This window comes from Lithobates pipiens, unplaced genomic scaffold (genome assembly GCF_037356315.1).
Source record: "Lithobates pipiens isolate NorthernLeopardFrog02 unplaced genomic scaffold, aLitPip1_a1.2 Scaffold_19, whole genome shotgun sequence".
In the NCBI taxonomy this organism is placed as follows: Eukaryota; Metazoa; Chordata; class Amphibia; order Anura; family Ranidae; genus Lithobates; species Lithobates pipiens.
In genome coordinates this window covers 351,192,983-351,214,213 of record NW_027507764.1, presented here as the reverse complement: position 1 = coordinate 351,214,213, position 21,231 = coordinate 351,192,983, and positions in this window count along the sequence as shown.

Sequence of the window (21,231 nt, the reverse complement as noted above, 5' to 3'; positions counted from 1 at the left end):
ATCCACCCGGCCAGAGATGCGGTGAACAGGACCTTTCTCCATCCATATTAAAACGAAGTGTTTTGACAGGTGGGGTCCCTTTGGCCGGGTACCCTCCCCATACTGAGATCATTTGTCCTGGTATGGTTTAGGAGGGGAATTTTAGGGGAGACTGTACTTTGTTTTTGTTTTTTGCCTGGGGTCCCGATTTAAAATCTATACCACACCCTTATCAATGATAAGAGTCTGGTATGGATTTTGGGGGAACCAAGAACTCAAAACTAATTTCTATTTTTGGTCAAAAAGGAAACCTATCATAGTGATGGGCCAATAAGATATGTGCAAGTGTGGGAGGAAGCAGGCAAGCACACTATCCAGGCATGTCTGGATATGCATGAGAACCCCTACAGGGATGTAACTATATTGCATACAACTAACAGCTATCTTTTTCCAACTCAATCACTTCAAAGAGAATGTATACTCATAATAATAGGCTGAAGGGCTATAAGGGTAAATGCACAATGGTGACGGTGATGCAAGTCTATATACCCGTCAGATTCTTCAAGAACCTTGCCTTAAAAAATACACCCTTCCCTTTAAAAGCATTAGCCTTCACATTAGTGGCATTTCAAAAGATAGTGCAAGTTGTGGTGAGGTGGATTTTTGGCAAATTAACAAATTGTTATTTTTGATGAACTGGTTCCCCCTTACTATGTCACATAGGGCGTGATTTACTAAGAAGAAGACACTGCACCAATTCATACATTAATTGGTCATTAATTGAACATGAAAACCGGCGCACATTGAAGCGCAAATAACGATAATAAATACCTGCATATGTAAACTGCAACTGGCGTTAGGGTAACTGCAGTTTTGTCATTGATGATAGCGCACGCTCAATGCAATTGGTTAATTTCATCTCATTGGATGTCTTGTTAGGCAATTAGTAGGTGTACTCAGTTAATTAACCCTTTTCATGCTAATCTCATTCCTATCACTTCTAATATATATGTGACATTTGTTTTTTTCTTTTTTTTACCTAAATCTTTTAATACATTACAAAGAACAGAGAAGTGTTTCTAAACCCAATAAATGTATATTTTCAGATCTTGATATTTAAAGGTGACCATACACTGCAATCAGTTAGATCTTAAATATCTGAGAATTAGTGCAAGAGCCTGTTTTATTTCCTATATTTTGAATTAATTGTTAAAGTGCGTCTTCCTATTAACTATTTTGCCTAAATATTGAGTTGTACAGAGATTGGCCAATCAGATTGCATAGTGCATGACCATCTTAAGTGCTAAATTTGGAATGTAGATGTGCCATGACCCACTTGTATTTTCCTAACAATATTTCTTGGGCATTAAACAAGGCACATGAAAAAACACCTTTTTATAAAGACATGCTAGAGTGATCAGGAATCTTCAAACTATGGCTCTCCAGCTGTTGGGGAACTACACATCCCATGAGGCATTGTAAAACTCTGACATTCACAGACATGACTTAGCGTGATGGGAATTGTAGTTCCTGAACAACTGGAGGGCCATAGTTTGAAGACCCCTCTGCTAGACCATTATTATGCCTCCAGAATTGGGAGTGTGGCATCTACCCAACTTCTCTCTGCTGGTGGACACAAGAACCTACATCAATAGATATATCTATATATATAGCTATATATACATATATATATATATATATATATATATATATATATATATATATATATATATATATATATATATACACACACACACACACACACACACACACACACTGAAGCAGGAAGCAATATACATTGGCCAGGAAGTGAATCTGTACACAGGAAGTAGGTGTGTGTTTTGAGGCCAAATCATTTGGACATACACACATGACCCACAGACACACCACCCCATGTAAAATAAATAAAAAAAGATCTTAATTTGCAAATAAGAATCATCTCTTCCTCAGAGAACAGTGACCTGGGCATGGTGGGAAGAAATTAGCAGCAGTACAAGCAATTTCCAGGAGGGGCGTGATGTCCTTCCTGTGTTCCGCTCCACTGCTTCCGGGTACATACCTCCGCCATGGGTACATACCTCCGCCATGGGTACATACCTCCGCTCACACAGCAGCTGCGCATCTCACATACACAGTGGTGGTGCATCTAGATGTATTTGGCGTATCTGCAATTTTTATGGAAATTAATAGTAAAGCAGACACAGATTTCCAGGACTGGACTAACAAATGTTTATAGTGAAAGGCAACTGGTGTTTTCTATTAAACAATGTCTAAATAGGCCATTGACATGCATCACAGTTGAGCTTAGGAATGTGTCTTTGCAAAGTTAAACTAGATGAAATCCTTTCTTATTTTTGTTTGGGGATGGAGTGCAGAGGGATTAGAAGTCTTGTCAGTTTTTGGGGATGTTTGCACCCCTGATAGGGTGAAGACACCTCCCAAATTTTGCCAGTTTCTCCTTCTAATTTATTCACTTTCTGTCACATAGCCAAACAGGAAGCAAGGGTAAAACCCTACCAATTTGCTTCCTTATGAACACACATGTCAATCTAAATAGTTTCCCCATTAGGTAAATTGCACTCTAGAATTTTGCTGTGTACACCCCAAATTATTAGGTATCTTGAACCAAGGGCACTTGGAAGTGCAGTTGCTGGTGATCCGAGGGGGACATGCAAGGAAAATAAAAAAACAGCATCTTTGCTTCTACATGATTGGATGATACAATCACCGGTGCTTCCCCTCAGATTTACAGCTAGTACACTTGTATTGCAGAGTGGATTTTCCTTTAATAAACCCCAAAATACTTAATAATTTGGGGTGTACACAACAAAGTGCTAGAATGCAATTTGCCTAATGGGGACACTAGTTAGATTGACCTGTGTGTCCCCAAGAAAAGATATTGTTAAGGTTTTACCCTCACTTCCTGTTTGGCTATCTGACCGGAAGTGAAGCCAATTTTCAGAAAAGGGAAACAAAGCCCAACCTAAAAAAGGCAAGCAGGGGTTCTAACAATCACTTGGTTTCCCTCAGATGCCCACAATTAGAATAAGATTGTCTTGAGCTCAATTTTAGCTCAGTGCTCTAAATCAGTGGTTCTCAGCCCTGTCCTCAAGTACCCTCAACAGACCATGTTTGCAGGTTTACCTTCATCTTGCACAGGTGCTTTAAATCCCCGTCAATGACTTGGTATTTTGGACAGCTATTTAGTTAAGATAAATTCCCAAAACATGTCCTGTCAGGGGTACTTGAGCACTGAGGCTGAAAACCACTGCGCTAAAATGGAAAATTGAATACTTACCTCTCTGTAATTTTCCTTTCCTGGTTCCTATCCATGGCAGAATACACACAATCAGTGTGTATGCTACCATGAAGGTACCAGGAAAGTAGCTTTTAGACACATCAAATATTTTTTTTTGCTTTTCCAAAATTAGAAAAATCCAAAATCCAGAGGGGCAAACAAAGAGCCTTACGTGGGCAAAAGTTATACAACAAATACCATTGCAGTCTACGAGAACTGACTTGTTAATTTTTTGAGTCCCCACTTGGCTGGCCTTTATTCTAGTTATTGGTCTTAAAATGGGTAGGGGGGCCCAGGTCCCACCCTGTGAGACATGTATATTAATGTCACCAATTTGGATAACCCCAAAAAATTAAACAAGGAGAAGTGCCTTTAAAATGCAAAATTGCTTAAAAGCTAGTAACTTGGGGGGGGGGGGGGGGCTTACTCTGCCTGTAAAGTGGTGCATCTGTAGCATGTATCCAAAATGCTGTACGGCTTTAGAGAAAACGTATACAAATCTAAATTGCAGCTGCAAGATTTTAACCCAAAAACTAAAATAGTCTGCCCCCCCAATACATCCAAGGCCATTTGAGTCTGTTAAGGCATTAAAATGAGAACCCCAAAACTAAAAAAATATTGTGCCCCTCCCACACAATAAAAAACCCTAGCCAAACACACAGCAAGCCAGCTCATGAAAGGAGGGTGGATGCTTAGGGGCTCAGGTACCCCAAAAGTCAACCACCTTGTTCCCATATTCAGGGGGTCAAGGGCCTCTTTCGCTTAACCCTGGGCTCGGATTGTGGGGGGCTGGAGACAGGGGACTTTACGGAATGTGGAAAACGCCTTTAAACTAGTGGGTACAAGGTGCTTTGTGGTTGGTATTGGCAGCCAGCTATGTTGAGTGCATGTGGCCTTGTATAGCTCAGGATGGGGTTGGTAGATCTCTCTGCTCTTCTCACCCCTTTCCTAGCTGGCCCTGTTGTATGCTCTGAAAAAGGATGTAGTTTGGATTGGTGAAGGCAGCTCACAGCCTTTGGAGAATAAAGTGGAGCGTGGCGTTCCCCTTTAAAAGCAAAAGTTAGCCCATGGAGACCCAAGGGGTTAGAGGAGGGAAACAAGAGCATTGTAGAATGGTGTTTGGAGTTTCCCTTTAAAAGCAAAAGTTAGCCCATGAAAATCCAAGGGGTTAGAGGGGGGAGACAAGAGCATTGGAGAATGGAGTGTGGAGCTCCCCTTTAAAAGCAAAAGCTAGCCCAAGGAAATCATATGCATTAGAAGGGGAAGGTTAAATGCCCTTTTTGGAGAAGCTAGAGGAGAGAGAGTCTTTTTACATAATTTTAACAAGGTGCATGTCACATGTTGCCAACGTAACATGCTCATATGACCTGTGTGCAAATCTCCTTAAAAAAATAAAAATAAAGGTGAACCAGCGTAAAAAAAAGTGTCAAGTTTAGAGGTGCGCCCATTCAACCCGTGCAATTGCATGTATGTTGCTTAACATTTACTAAGATTTTAGCCACGCAGTGAACAAACGCATGTGAATGAGTGCAACAGCCACTTGCGAATGCGTACTGCTTACATTGATCTCACGGAGTTCTAAATGTACTTGCAATCACAGCAGGCTTTCTCTAAAAAAGTTACTTTCTCATTCTATTTTGGGCATATTTGTTACTTGGGCAGTTGCTACTAAACTTCCTGAAATCACATCATCTTATTGGCACCTCCATCTTCTGTCAATATTGATTTGGAGATGCCGTGCGCCATGTTCATAGTGGCGCACAGATTGCATTCTCCCACCGCCGAGATCACTATAGTAAATGGGGGATTTGCGCTCTGTTACCGGCGCACCATTTGGTAAATATGAAAATCTGTATTGCGCCTCCCTGTGCGCCTCAATTGATGGTGCACGGCTTTCGTAAATCACCGCCATAATGTTAACAACACACACGCACATGTGTTGATTTTCAGATTATTTTAGTGGTTGCCATGTATGTTATATATATTTGTTTACTATTAATTGTTCATTTTCAGAATTACAAACAATGTAAATTAAACAATTGGATTTCCAGGTCATTGTATTTCAGCACATTCAAGTTTGTCCTGTTGCATAGTTAGTGTACAAAAACCCTCATTCATTTGCATTGTTTAAACCCGTGGGCTTTTATTTCCGTGCCGTAATGTATAATTTGAATTTATCAGATGAAAAGTATTCCGCAGACTATTTTAGGATTTCCAGTTTGAAGAGAAACATACCCAGAATGCTATTTAGGACATCTCTGTATCAGCCTGAAATATTTTTGGATCTGTCAAATTCTCAGATGTTTGAAATACTTTCCTTTGATCCTAAAGAAAAAGCACTTTGAGAGTATCAAGTCTGAACATGTTAGTTGTGTGCTGACTTCAGTATTTCATTTACAGTATGACTACTGCGGCTCTGACTTTTCCAAAAGTGAGTCACACACTGCTAGGACAAAGCCAGGAAAGTATACCGTTATGACGTGTATTTTGCAAGGCGTGAATCAAAGAATGCAGTAACAATTTTCTATATTCTAAATTTCTTTTTTGCTCTACCGTATAGTAAATATTGAAGATGTAACACACCTCGGGAAAGACACAACTGTCTCCTCATTGACCTTTGCCCCCTGTGGTGAACAGGTACTTTGTGAACAAAGAGGACCAACACGTTTTGCATACCTTTAATGCACTATAGCCCGAAGGGTATATCATGCAAGGTTAAAGAACAGCCTTTAATGGTTGGTTTCAAATTAAATAAGCTTTACTTGTAACTAAAGGAATATAGTTTAGTATAACGTTTGTTAAGAGCTATTGTTTAAAAATCCTGTTGTTAAGACAGACTGGCTAAGCCTGTATTTTCTTTTGCTTGATTCATAGATAGTGACATTTAAGAACCTATTTTTTTTATAATTCCCATTTTTAATGGAAATCTCCATTACTCTGTTTGGGTTGGCAGGTACAAAATCAACAAAGAGATTACATTTCAATGGCAAAACACCATAATCCTGAGGCAAATGATTTGTCCAAATTTAATAGAAAGTACTTAGGATGTATTGTTTGATATAAACACTAGTTCTAATAAAACGGTGCCTTAGGAACCATTCCTCAGCTTGTAATACCCTATTTGTGTTGGCCCGTGCGTTTCAACTTTTCATACACTTGTAGAAAATGAATGTGTTGGCCAAAGTGAAATTGAAGCAGAGTTTTAACGCGGCAATATTTAATAGATGTATCCTCTCTTCTGTCTTATGAAAGATTATTAGATAGAGAACGCAGAGAAAGGAGAGCGCAAACAATGACCTACTTAAAGTATAAGTTCCATTTTGCTCACAATGAACACTTGGAAAAAAACTCCTGTGGGTCTGTTTTACAAAAAGAGCAATAACTTTACTATACAGTTCCAATGTGTGCTCCCCTGTGGGCTGCTATAGGATTGAATGCACTTCACATTGCTGCGCTAAATTGCTGTGCTCCGATTTGTCTTTTCTTCTGCAGTGGAACACATTTTACTGCATTAGAATATGTATGCCATAGAAACGCTGAAGATTGACGGCAAAACAAGTCCAAGTGGTTTATAAATCTGCGATATTTTAAAACATTTTGTGTAAGTAGAAACTTATATTTATCCCAAGCATGTTTAAAGCCCAGCTGAACTTTCAGTTTAACTCAGCTAAATACATTCCAGGTGCATCAAAACAAAAGATGCTTAAGCCTGGTACACACTAATAGTTTTTTTCCCTTCAACCCTGAGGGTTGAACCAAAAAAACTGTCAGCTCCAGCTGGAGCCACTGTACTAACCTCCCACAGTTAGTACAGTGGCTCCAGCTGGAGCTGACAGTTTTTTCTCCCACGCTGAGCTATTGTGTTCTGACAGGGGGACAGGGGGACACCCTCCCGCCAGAACATTCCGATCAGCACCCTCTACCATTGGCTGAGAGTGCTGATTGGGAATAGGTTGGATGCTGGTTTTCCAGCGTGCACTTCCGACAAAAGCCAGCCGAACATCCCACATGCACATGGGCCGAGTATTGGCCATTTTGTTTTGAACCGGCAAATTTCTCCCGATATTCGGCCTGTGTGTACCTGGATTTTCACACTAGAATGGAAGCCACTTTACCTCTCCAGCCACTGTAGGGAACAGTATGGTGCTTGATTCAGCACATCACATACCTCCCTTTTTTTTTGTTTATACACAAACTTTATTTGAAGTGCGCAAAAGTCCACTTAAAGAGGAGTTATGCCCTGGGGAATTTTTTTTTTAAGTCAATTTTTTTTAATGTATGGACATTACCTATCCAGTGAGTCCGTGATGTCGGCACCCCAGCATATTTCCAGATCAGCTGTCAGGTGTTGCCGCCGCCATTCACGGTAAGGGAAACCGGCACTGAAGCCTTTTGGCTTCATAGCTGGTTCCCTACTGTACATGCGCAAAGCGCGCTGTGCTTTTTAACTGGCCTAGCAATGGAGGAAGGAGGAGAGGGGCCGAACTTCCAAGGGATGGCGCCGTGGCTCCGTCTACTGGAAGTGGGGATATGTACCTGTCAAAAACAGGTACCTGTTTCCCCTCCCACCGAAAGGAGGCAAATTTGGCACGGGGGGGGGGGGGCAGATAAGCAGAAGTTCCACTTTTCGGTGGAACTCCACTTTAATTCATGTCGCTGCTGCACTACTGTACTCTACAGTGTAATGCTATTTTGTGCAGCCTGCTGTAATAAAAGCATTTCTACATTTTATTCAGGCTGTGTTTCAGTGCAAGTGGGACACACAGAAAACCATTGTTTTCTGTGTGTCCTTGCGTGGACAGGCTTTTTACAATGCAGTAAAATGCCTGTCACCACACTATGTGTGAATTCGTTGTTACAGTGTGTCATCTGTAAAAAGCAGTCAAAGACCAATAATGGCCATAAATGCTTTGTTTTTTTTTATCTTATTGATCTGCAACCTGATCAAAGTGATTGAACCCACAAGCAATTGAATAGCCATAAGTTCCTTTCCAATAGTTTTAGATACACTTTTGATCAGATGCGACCAAACTGAGTTGATTGTCAGAATGTTATCAATCTTTTTACATCTCACAGTGGCCATGAGATACTTTGTTCATGAATACGATCGTATTTCAGTGAATCAGATTATGAGATTACATAGTGGAAAAAGAGATGTGATTAATAAATTATGATTGGAAATTACCATTGAATCTAAACTATTGATTGAAATCCACTTCTTGGGGTGTGACATATTGATCGAATTGCTTATTGACAAAAGAATCATTATTCCTAATGAAAGAGATTGATTGCAAAATAAATCAGAGTGTGTGGCTACCATAAGTGAAAAAGCCTGCCCCCTGACAGCATGCTGGAGAAAAGAAATCTTTCTCTCTGTGTTGAAGCAGTAGTGTCTTTGCAGAGGTCCAACATACCCCTTGCTGGGTCAGACCCAATACTCTACAATTAGGAAAACTGATCCCTACTGATGGAAGCACTTCAGCTATGACTGAGCAGGGGGGTGTTAAACTACTCCAGAGGGACCACAACTTCCACACAGAGAACAATGGTTCTTCTCTACAGCATGCTGGCAGAGGACTGTTTTTTCTGTTTAAGCAGTATCTTCTTTATGCAGAAAACAAAACTTTAAGGCAGGCCATAAATGATGAGGTTTTCTTTCTTGTAACCACAGGATGCAGTAAAAAAAAACACTTGATTTCCCCATCAGCACAGTCAGTGTTGATGGGGGAATCCCAGAACTATTGTGTTCTCTTGGTGAGGGAATGTGGGGATCTGTCCCTGCCGGGAAAACACAATGCATATTGCTAGTGGCTATAGCAATAGAAATATATATCACATGATGAAAATCCGACATGCTGGCTGTACCCACAACGATTGATGGATTGCCTTGGGTACAATCAGCCTGCCCATAGATGGATTGAATCTCGGCTGGTTCCTGCTGAACCAGTCGAGATTCGAACCATATGACCGGCTTAAGACTTTGCTCAACTTTTGTTTTGATGCACCTGTAGTATATTTAGCTAATTTAATCTAACAGTTTCGTTTGGCTTTAAAGTGGATGTAAACCCTCACATATACCCAGTGAAGTAAACAGCCTCAGATGATACACAGGGATGAAACAAATCTCCCTACATAAGTTTTACATATATATCTGCTGTCTTCACCTTTATATACTATTTAGAAAGTGCATGTCCTGTTAGAATTTTCTCTTTTTGATTCCCCTGTAGGAGTGGATTATTGCTAGACACTGTGAGACAGCTGATTGGAGGAAAGGCACACACCCCCTCCCCACACATGCAGAGGTTGCCTGTGAATAATTTAGCTGTCTGCTAATCTATTTATAACAACCTTCCCCGACACACACTTCAGGCTCTCGTTTCGGAGAGCTTGTCAAAAGTTATCAGACTGATAACAGAAGAATGGAGCAGGACAAAGCTATGGGTGCTTTGAAGAGAGATAAAAAACACTATATGTATATATAGGTATATGTGCCCAGCTCAAATTTCATGAATTGGGTTAACATTCACTTTAACCACTTTCAGACCGGACCAATTTGCTGGTCAAAGACCAGACCACTTTTTGCGATTCGGCACTGCGTCGCTTTAACTGATAATTGCGCGGTCGTGCGACGTGGCTCCCAAACAAAATTGACGTCCTTTTTTTCCCACAAATAGAGCTTTCTTTTGGTGGTATTTGATCACCCCTGCGGTTTTTATTTTTTGCGCTATAAACAAAAATAGAGCGACAATTTTGAAAAAAACGCATTATTTTTTACTTTTTGTTATAATAAATATCCCCCAAAAATATATAAAAAAACATTTTTTCCCTCAGTTTAGGCCGATACATATTCTTCTACATATTTTTGGTAAAAAAAATCGCAATAAGCGATTATTGATTGGTTTGTGCAAAAGTTATAGCGTTTACAATATAGGGATAGTTTTATAGCATTTTTATTAATAATTTTTTATTATTTTTTTTTTTACTAGTAATGGCAGCGATCAGCGATTTTTATTGTGACTGCGACATTGTGGGGGACCCATCGGACATTTTTTACATTTTTGGGACCATTGTCATTTATACAGTAATCGCTGCTATATAAATGCAGTGATTCCTGTGTAAATGACACTGGCAGTGAAGGGGTTAACCAGTGGGTGGCAGTGTAGGGGTTAAGTGTTCCTAGGGATGTGTTACTAACTGTGGGGGGGTTGGGCTTTCATTTAGTGAACACTGATCTCTGCTCCAATGACATGGAGCAGAGATCAGCGTCACTAGTTGCTAGGCAGAATGGAGAAATGTTGTTTACAATGGCACTTCTCCATTCGGCCGCTCCGTGAGACGATCGCGGGGATGCCCGCGGCGATCAAGTCCGCGGGTCCTGCAACCGGACTCACGGGGGTCCCGACCAGCGCGGGAGCACGCCGCTGGCGGCGCGCTCCCGATGGCAGGGCGCCAAATTTAAAGGGACGTACATGTACGCCCATTTGCCTGCCCGTGCCATTCTGTCGACGTACATCGTCGTGCGCTGGTCGGCAAGTGGCTAAATTTGTTTAAAATTTTTCACTATTTCTGCAGGAAAGCTGTTAGAAGCATTCAATTTTACTCGTTACATAGAAATCCTTGAGGTTAGGTTTGAACTTTCCTCCCAACAATTTTGGGTTCTTTATCTCAACTTCAAATTGGAAATACTGCCCCCCTTTCTTTCTCTGTCCTGATATGTTTAGTCCATCAGACTTTGCACCTTTTTTTTTTTGCCCATCTCTTAATCACTTGAAGTCTGGAAGGTGTTACCCCCTTCATGGCCAGGCCATTTTTTGCGATACGGCATTGAGTTACTTTAACTGACAATTGCATGGTAATGTGACACTGTACCCAAATAAATAGAGCTTTCTTTTGGTGGTATTTAATCACTTCTGAATTTTTTATTTTTTGTGCTATAAAACAAAAAAAGACTTTTGAAAAAAATATATATTGTTTACTTTCTGCTACAAAACATACCCAATATAAAATGTAAAAAATCTAATTTCTTCATCAATTTAGGCCAATATATATTCTGCTACATATTTTTGGTAAAAAAATCCCAATAAGCGTATATTTTGCACAAGTTATAGCGTCTACAAACTATGGGATATATATATATATTTTTTCTACTAGTAATGGCGGTGATCCGCGACTTACAGTGGACAAATCAGACACCTAACTGACACTTTTGACACTAATACAGTGGTCACTGTACTAATGACACTGGCTGGGAAGGGGTTAACATCAGGAGCAATCAAATAGTTAACTGTGTACCTAGGTTGTGCTTACTCACTCTGGGGGAGGTGCTTTGACTAGGGGAAGGCAAAGATGTGTTCCTGATTAGCATAAATACAGGATCAATGCCTTTCCTTCTGACAGAATGACAATCTGCCTCGTTTACAGACATTGAGTCCACAGTACCCACTACTGGGCTCCCGCTGCATCTAATCAGAGTGGGAGCGGGTCACTGGCAGTGCACACGTGCCCCAGACTCGGACGTCTAAGATCACATACTAGGTCTGTGAGATCACATACTAGGTAGGTGATCTGGCACAGAGTGGCTGCTCTGCCACAGTATATCTACAAGTGGTTAACTTGCCCATCTCTTAAATGTTTTTGTAAAAGAGGACAACAGAATTAGAAAAAATGTTAACTTGTGATCTAACCAAAGCTCTCTTTTGTGATATAAGGACCTTCTACCTTCCACTGGTGATCCCTCTAGCGATGTACCCCATAATTTAACTTAAATCTGAAGCAACAAAAATCTGAAAGATTGGTGTATGGCAACCAGTCAGCTTCTGTTTTTCATTTTCAAAGATTAACTTAACAAGCTGAAGATAGAAGTTGAGATTAAGCTAATATTAAGTTGTAAAGCATGATATAGTAATCAGAAAATTGATTGGCTATATTGTGGGGGTTGACAATTTTGTGGTGCAGGGTGGGATGAAATAAGTGAGCAATTCTTGTTTTTGCTCTCACTGCTTTGATTCTATTGGCCAGGTATATGCCTTCTTTATTAGCGTTTACATATGATTGCATTCTCAGGCGCCGGAGGTGTCTTTTTTTATATTGCTGTGTGAGCATGTTCTGTAGTTCCTCCCTGAGTTTTGTGTTGTGTTTGAGAACCTGGGAGTGGTGGATCGTTTGTTGTTAGATTTTAAAACATGGATCTCAGAGAGCAAGGTATTAAGTTTAAAAGAGTGTCTTTTTTTGACCTAGCCCCTTGTTGTATGAGGATACCTCCCATGAATGCCTAATGGGCATTCCATAGAGTATAGGGGTCAGTTACTGAGGCTGCATTGTTAGTAAAGAAATCTTGGAGATGCTGACAGATTATTGCAAGGCTTTGGGGCTCTTGTAGGAGCCTTGTGTTACAACGTCAGGTGTGTGTAGTGGGGGGAACCCTTGTTCTGTAATTGCCATAGATATCGCAGCATGGTCAGACCATGTGATATCATATATATGTGAAGACACCTCTTTTAACAACCATTTGTCTGTCAGAAACATGTCTATACGTGAGTAGGTGTAATGTCTTAATGAGAAAAAAGTATAGTCCCTTTCATTGGGATGATGACATCTCCAGGCATCATATAAGTCTAGTGGTTCTGTGTGTTTTTTAACTGGAGCGGTGGAGTCTGCTGGAAGATTGAAGTCTCTGCATAGGAGAAGGTTTCCATATTTGAGAGATGTTATGCGCTACGCAGGAAGCAAATTTGGTGAAAGTTGGGTGCATATAGCGCCACAATGGTATAAGGCTTTGCGTTAATGTCACATATATGAATGATATATCTACCTTCGGCATCTAGAGCAGTTTCTCTGAGTTGGAAGGCAATCATGTTTTTTTTTGCTAAGAGGAAGCCCCTCTTTTTTTTTCTGGGCGCATGCTAGGAAGACATGTGTGTATTCTTTGCGTGAACACTTGGGGGTCTCGAATGCTGCAAAATGAGTTTCCTGAATGCTCAAGATGTTCACTTTGTGTTTACACGATTCCTTCCACATAGAGAAACGTTTGGCTGGGTGGTTCAGCCCTCTAGTGTTCAGCGAAAGACATTTAAGTGACATTATTGGTTGGTGTGTTGGATTTGAATGGTTTTAGTAGTAAATTACTCACAGTTATGGTATGACAGAGTGGTGTAGGAGAAAATTTTCTGGAGTTGTAGGATCTTCAGTACCGTGGCGCAGCTGATCAGTGTGGGTCCCATCATGCGGCTGGTCTTCTCCAGGTTATGTACAAGATAGTCCTCAGGAGTGTGGGTTTGAAAGGAGTCAAACCAATGTTGGCTAATGACCCTATGTGTACCAAACATGGGTGAGGGTAAAAGAAACAACATTAGAGTCAACAAAAGCAATAGGTAAGCAACCATAAAAAGAGGATCGGGCGTCGCTGCCATTTTGTTGTGGTCTGGGCTGCAGTGAGGGGAAGAAGCTGGAAAGCTTTCAGGGCTGTGAATGGCTCCTTTTCGGTGCCTCATCATTGCAGCTGTGTCCTGTGGGTAGGAGCTGGTGTCAGTGGCTGTGTAGGAGCGGCGGAGGCTCAGTTTGTTGTATAATCCTTCTGGTGGCCAAGAGGAGCTCCAGGGCTACATATCCATCTTGGAGCTCGGTTGCCACGCTGCCCAAAAATGTTTGTTTTTATAACATGCATTTGATTTTCTAATGGTCCGAGGGGATCAAGTCAACTTTCATTTTCGACTGCAGTGACTAGAAAACTTGGGAAAGTCCTTTGGAAACATCATTCATTCCAAAATCTAATTTTAAAGACAACTTTTTAAAGTACTTTTGAAAGACATTTGTGAAGTCATAAAATGTACTGATAAGAATTTTTGTTTGAATGTTCCTACGACCATTCAGTAAAAAATCTGCTAGCCTATGACCAACTTTAGAAGTGCCAAAATAGAAGAGAAGTACACCTCCCACCTAACAGATTTACAATATTAAATTTTTTCATAAATTGCTATTCCGTGAAGAAAAGAAAAGCGCTGGAAGGAGTTAGCATGATGACTTCACCCACTATTTATTAAGGAAGCGCCAACATAGTTTTCTATGAATTTTAAGCCCTGCAAACATCACTAGTTATTTTTTGTTCAACCTAGCGGGTTGAATAAAAAAAACCTGACAGCTCAGGTCGAAGCCGCTGTACTAACAATCCGATGATAGTACAGCGATCTCGCCTGCTGTTCATTTGAGTGCTGACAGGGGGACAGTCCCCCACCAAAACACTACAGTCAGATCTCCCCCAGCATTGGCTGAGAGCGTTGATCAGTAGCCAGTCAGTGGACCTTCTTCGGTCATGAGTGACTCTTTGTCAGAAGGCCGACTTCTGTTGGACCAGCTGCCATACACATGGGCTGAATATCGGCCGGTTTCTATGCTACCTGAAATTTGGCCTGAGTGTACTAGGCTTTATTCAGTTTTTTTATGTGAAAGTTTTAATAAATAGTGCAAAATGGTTTTACATTATTGGAACTCTTTTTTTTTTGCATCTTTATTCTTATGGGAGATGCCTATAATACTTACTAATTGGAAATGGTGGATGATTGAAAACAGAGGAATATTACACAACTGTGTATTGACATCTTTGGTTTAATGAGGTCCTGCTATCTGGTGAGTTTTTCACCTTATGATTTATGGTGGCAGTGGTGTTCTCCTCTCATACTAATTTCCTTGCTTGTTGGAACTGATTGGATTACCGCTATCCACATTGGGATATCTTTAGGATCTATTGTGTGGACATTGTGGGTATGATTTGTCATTTCCAAATGGGTAGTCTTACCCTTAGCATACATTTCATTAATTGCTTACAAATAGCCTAAAATAAAAGTGAATTCAAACTGCCAGCAACAATGCTTACTGGATGGGGCCCCAATGTTCAATTTAGACATGTTTATTCTATACCCAAAATTGCATCTGTACCTTTGGAGATGGTATATGATGGCAATAAACAACACTAGAACTCAAAAAAAAATAGCATTTTTCTAAATCAGGAACCTCAGCACTTCTCAAATTTTGTTATAGTACCGTAATATGGGCAGAGATAAGACATAATGATACATAATGTACAGATATATGATACAGTATGTGCTAAATGTGAAGGCACTAGATGGACATTCTTTGCCTTTAGGTTAACAATAAACCAGTTGCCCAGACTGGGTTTGCACTGCCAGATCAACACCATATTACAAGGGAAACGCATTTGTATACAATTTGAATATATATAAAAAAAAATATTTATATAAAACATGCTTTAAAATGCAGGTTTGTTTCCAGGACTAAAGCAGCAGAACTGCAATTAAATTGCTCAATACACAATTGAAAAAGGTATAGACCTTGAGAGGTGACAGTACTATTCAAAGTCTGCATCTCTCCAGCATTCTGCATCACTTCACTGACTTTAGATATCTCATTGGTCTAAGAATAAGTATCATCACCATACTGCTGAGTTTCTTCCCCCGCTCACCCATTCTAAAGCCCCCAATGCCTAAAACAAGTTAGATAGCCAACCTATGCAATCCAGTGTACAGGAAATTTTGACAAGTTAACCTAAAGAAAGATTTAAGATAATTATATCACCAATATTTAAAATATAATTAACTTTTTTTTTAAAGGAAATGTAATTGACTTACATGATCCTTTTTCCCCTTTAGCAGTTTAAACATCAAAAACGATAATGGCAACCACAACAGAATGATTTTATGTTGTTTGTGCAATGGGTACTTATTCATTTGTTAATTATATTTATTTATAACTTTTCTTGATTATTTCTTTTGTGTTATTCCTTTGACTTTACGGTCATACAGAACAAGAGAGGCTACATTAAAAATCTGAGTCTATTTTAACTTTTACCTAAGCAAAATCCTGATTGTTTTAAGTAGCGTAATTTTAGATGAAGCTGTTTTTTCCTTCTTTCTTTAACAGTGCTTTTCAGTTCCTACAACAGGAGGTCTCAGACCCAGAAGTCTAAACCTGTTATTGTACTGTTTTTATGTCAGGGTGATAGCATAATAGCTTTTGTGACCTTTGAACCCACCCATAACAACTTTTGCTATACCGTATATTCATGTATTGATTTCTGTACACAACAGAGCCTGACAGTTTAGAAGTCTACACACTTCACATCTTCAAACTTGGCCTTCAATAACTTTAAAAAGCAAGGTAATGTATTCAGTTCTATAAAATTCAGTAGGGATCTATTTGAAGACATGTTAAAAAAGGACCGAAAAGAGAGTGGTTAAAAAAAAAAAAAAAAAAAAAATATATATATATATATATATATATATATATATATATATATATATATATATATATATATGTATTGTTGTTCAAGCTGTACACTGTACATTGTAGCAAAGTATAATTTATGCAGTGTTCGCATGAAAAGATATAGTAAAATATTTACAAAAAATGTGAGGGGTGTACTTACTTTTGTGAGATACTGTATATAATATATATTTATATATATATATTATATACAGTATCTCACAAAAGTAAGTACACCCCTGACATTTTTTTAATATTTTACTATATCTTTTCATATGAACACTGAAGAAATTACACTTTGCTACAATGTAAAGTAGTGAGTGTACAGCTTGAATAGCAGTGTACATTTTCTGTACCATCAAAATAATTAAACTCACAACCATTAATGTGTAAACCGCTGCCAACTAAAGTGAGTACACCCCTAAGGGAAAATTTCCAAATTGGGCCCAAAGTGTCAATATTTTGTGTGGTCACCGTTATTTTCCAACACTGTCTTAACCTTCTTGGGCATGGCGTTCACCAGAGCCTCACAGGTTGCCATTGGTGTCTTCTTCCACTCCTCCACATCAGCATCACTGAGTTGCAGGATGTTAGAGACCTTGCACTCCTCCACCTTCCATTTGCCCCACAGATGCTCAATAGGGTTTAGGTCTGGAGACATGCTTGGCCAGTCCATCACCTTTACCCTCAGCTTCTTTAGCAAGGCATTGGTTGTCTTGGAGGTGTATTTAGGGTCGTTCTCATGTTGGAATACTGCCCTGTGGCCCAGTCTCTGAAGGGAGGGGATAATGCTCTGCTTCAGTATGTCACAGTACACGTTGGTATTCATGGTTCCCTCAATGAACTGTAGCTCCCCAGTTCCGGCTGCACTCATGCAGCCCCAGACCATGACATGCCCACCACCATGTCCCAGGATCCAGTGATGTGGCCGTCTGAACCCTCGGTTCTCTCCCTTGCCTCTCTCTGGTGCTGGCATTACAAGTGTGGGCACCCAGCTGTGACAGTTTACCACGTCACAGCCAGGTGCGAGTCTCACTGCTCCTCATCAATGGCCAGGCAATCTTCTGACACCTGTGATGTGTCCCACAAGATTGCAGAGAGGGGGGCGGAGAGGAGAACTTCTGCTCGAGACGCCTAGGTGGCCCGAGAAGAAGTGGGAGCAGGTACCTATCAAACCTAGGTACCTGCCCCCCCCCCCAAAAAAAAAAAGACATGCCAAATGTGGCATAAAAGGGGGTAAGGAGTGTTTAAAACGAAAGTTCCACTTTTGGGTGGAAGACCACTTTAAGTGCAGACAGCTACTGCTGGAACAAGTGCATTCAGACAGAAAATGCTACAAAGAGGTTCAACAGAGATTCGTGATTAAAGGGTAAACCAATATATTATGAGAAATGGTAATCTATATGATATACAGTGTTTACTGTTTAGAAAATGAATTGCCATTCAGTTAGGGTGTTAAATGCCTTTTGTACTAAATTTCCCTGTAAGGCTAATTTAGGAGATTATGTTTTAGATAAATTTACCTGTAGCAACCTCTCATATTGTACTCTCTCAATCTCAGCAGTCAAAAACTAGAAGCAGGTACCACTGTAGTAAAACAATGATTGTTTCACTGCCTGGCGTGGTGCAGTGTTTACTAGCGCTGGCACTTGTTCCCATGAGAATTAGAGTCAAGCCAAAGATGATGTTGGAGAAGACTATTATTTTTTATGATCAGACTCAGTTTTTAGTGTCGTTAATGAATCTGATTCTAATGGGAGCTTTGGCTCTTGGAAAGCTGGGCAGTTCATCATGGTGGTGATATGTATGTGATTACCATCTAATGTAAAAAAAAAATCAGTAAATTCTACAGTATGTAATTAGATAAATACACATGGGGATAACCTCATTTACTTGTAACATATACAGGCTGATTAATACTGTGTAATGTTTGTTCTTTCTTTCAAGATGGCCTTATGCCCTGTACACACGATAGGATTTTTCGACAACAAAATCCATGGGATTTTTTCTGACGGATGTTGGCTCAAACTTGTCTTGCATACACACGGTCACACAAAGTTGGTTGGAAATTCCAAACGTCAAGAACGCGGTGAAGTACAACACGTACAACAAGCCGACAAAAAATGAAGTTTGATAGCCAGTGCTGCTCTTCTGCTTGATTCCGAGCATGCGTGGCACTTTGTACGTTGGAATTGTGTACACGATCGGAATTTCTGACAATGGAAAATTTGAGCACCAGGTCTCAAATTTTGTGTAACGGAAATTCCTATGGAAAATGTGTGATGGAGCTTACATACAGTAGGAATTTCCGACAACAAGGTCCTATCACACATTTTCCATCGGAAAATCCTATCATGTGTACGGGGCATTACACTGTTTGAACTTTGGATGATTTTCAATGAACTGGCCTAAATTTGCTTAGTGGGTGACCCTGCTAAAAATTCAGCTGAGTGGAAAATCTTCAGTTGAACAGTGGCTGCATTCAATCAGTGCATGCATTGTGACAGACGATGCTGGCTGTCAGAATACAATAGCCCAACAGGGGTATTTGTCCATCTACGCTGTATAGCATAGATGGAGGAATCTGTTCCATTCTTTTTTTGTTCTGAATTAAAAAAAGTGTGTATGACCAGGCTTAGTTTAGGTTTATCTGTCTTCTAGGGCTGGTTGAAAACAGCAGACAATTTAGATGATATATCTTTGTGTTGATTTTATTTCAGCAGCCAATTATCAAAGAAGTTGATGCAATTGTTATAATCTGGAACTCTACAACTTTGTATATGGAACACAGTCATGAAAATAAGGGACATACACAGTGTGTGCTCCCTAATCCATAGTTCTACAAAGTCATTGTGTAATGCTGTTCCTCTTAATGTAAAGCCTAGTATACACAGGCTGAATGTTTTCAATAGAAACCGTCTGACATTCAGCCCTTGTGTATGGCAGCCAGTCAAAGAGTTGTGTACGGCCAGCTTCTGTCAAATAGTCATGACCGAGAATGGTCTGCTGACCGGCTCCAGGCTGAGAGCGCTGAATGGACTGTTCTGGTGGGGGGCCATCCCCCTGTCAGAAAACAATAGCTCAGCGGAGAAATAGCTGCACTAACATCATATTGTTAGTACAGAGACTCTGACCTGAGCTGTCAGTTGAACAAAAAAAAAACTACTAGTTTGTACGAGGCTTAAGTCTTATAGTCTACTAAGACTAAATAAATGTCTATTTAGTGAACAAACACTACATTACATTTTATTACGTCCTTATTTAAGATCTGGGATATTCTAACTGTTCAAGTACTGCCTGCATACTTCCAAGCCCTGTGCTTTGCACTGGGTATTTGTGAGATACCCAGATGGGGCTGGCTAGTTAAATTCAAAAAATACAAAGCACATGGACTAGCATATCTAAAGAAAGTATAAGTTAGTCATTATACAGTATTTACCTTTTCAAATGCTTCAAAATTGGTCTTCTTAGAGATTGTTCTACACAATAGAGAACATAAGAAAATGTTTACACTCAAGATACCCCCAAGTTGTGTAACAATGGACTTACAGAAAATGGTCGATATGTACAAAACAAGTACTTTTCCTGTCGGTGCCAAGCTACCTGTTCTTTTGTTCTGCTGTTGAAGGGTGTGCATAATGGGGAAGAACACACCTAGTTTGTGGAAAGCCCACAAAAGCCTAGCCTGATGTGACATGACATAACATAAATTCCTGTGTAGTTTGTAAAAGCCTGATGTAATGAAAATCTGACTTACGTGTTTACACCCAAGCGCGCTAATGAAGGAAAGTCAATAAGTGTTAGCTGTACATAAAGCTTTAATGCTAAGAACCTGTTTTTTTTTTCAGTGCTGGAGTTTTTAGCACTGCAATAGTAAAATAAAATGAGTGCCCTGCGAACCTTAAACCACCAACCTTAGGCCTACTTAAGCCCTAAAAGTTATCCTAAACCCAAAATTTTTAAACCTAAGCCCTTTTCATTTAATTCCGACAAGCACAAGCAAAATTGTATTCCCAACACTTAACCTTTAACTCTAGTACACATTAAATGGTTCAATAGAAACCGGCCGGTGTTGGGCCGAGTGTATGGCAGCTGGTCCGACAGAAGCTGGCCGAACGTTGAAGGCTCATGAATGAAAGCGGTTTACACACCAGCTCCCATTTAGTGCACTTAGCCAATAGCTGAGAGCACTGAGTGTTCTGGCAGGGGAGGGGGGCGTTCACCTGTCAGAACAGGATAGCACAGCAGGGGCGAATGCTATACTAATATCAAATTGTTAGTACAGTGACTCCGATCTGAGCTGTCAGTTTTTTTTGTTCAACCCAAAGCAAAGCAGGGAATAAAATCCATTGCTTCACTTAGTAAAAGCAGCACATAGTAAACACAAACACTGGTTAGGCACAGCAGTCTGCCTTTTTTACATAGGCAGACTGCTATTTTGCCTTTCCTCCAAATGATCAGAGGGTTCTGACGACCATCGCGGCCACAGGACCCGCTGATTGGCTCCCGCTGTGTCCAAGCAAGAAAATCGAAAAAATGTATTTGCAAACAAAAATTGATGAGAACATTTGTACGAAAATGATTTTTACATTTGAAATTGACTGGACAAAAGCCATAAGAAATTACTTCGAAATTGTGTTTACTTTAACATTCAACTTTGGATGAATGTCAATTTTTCA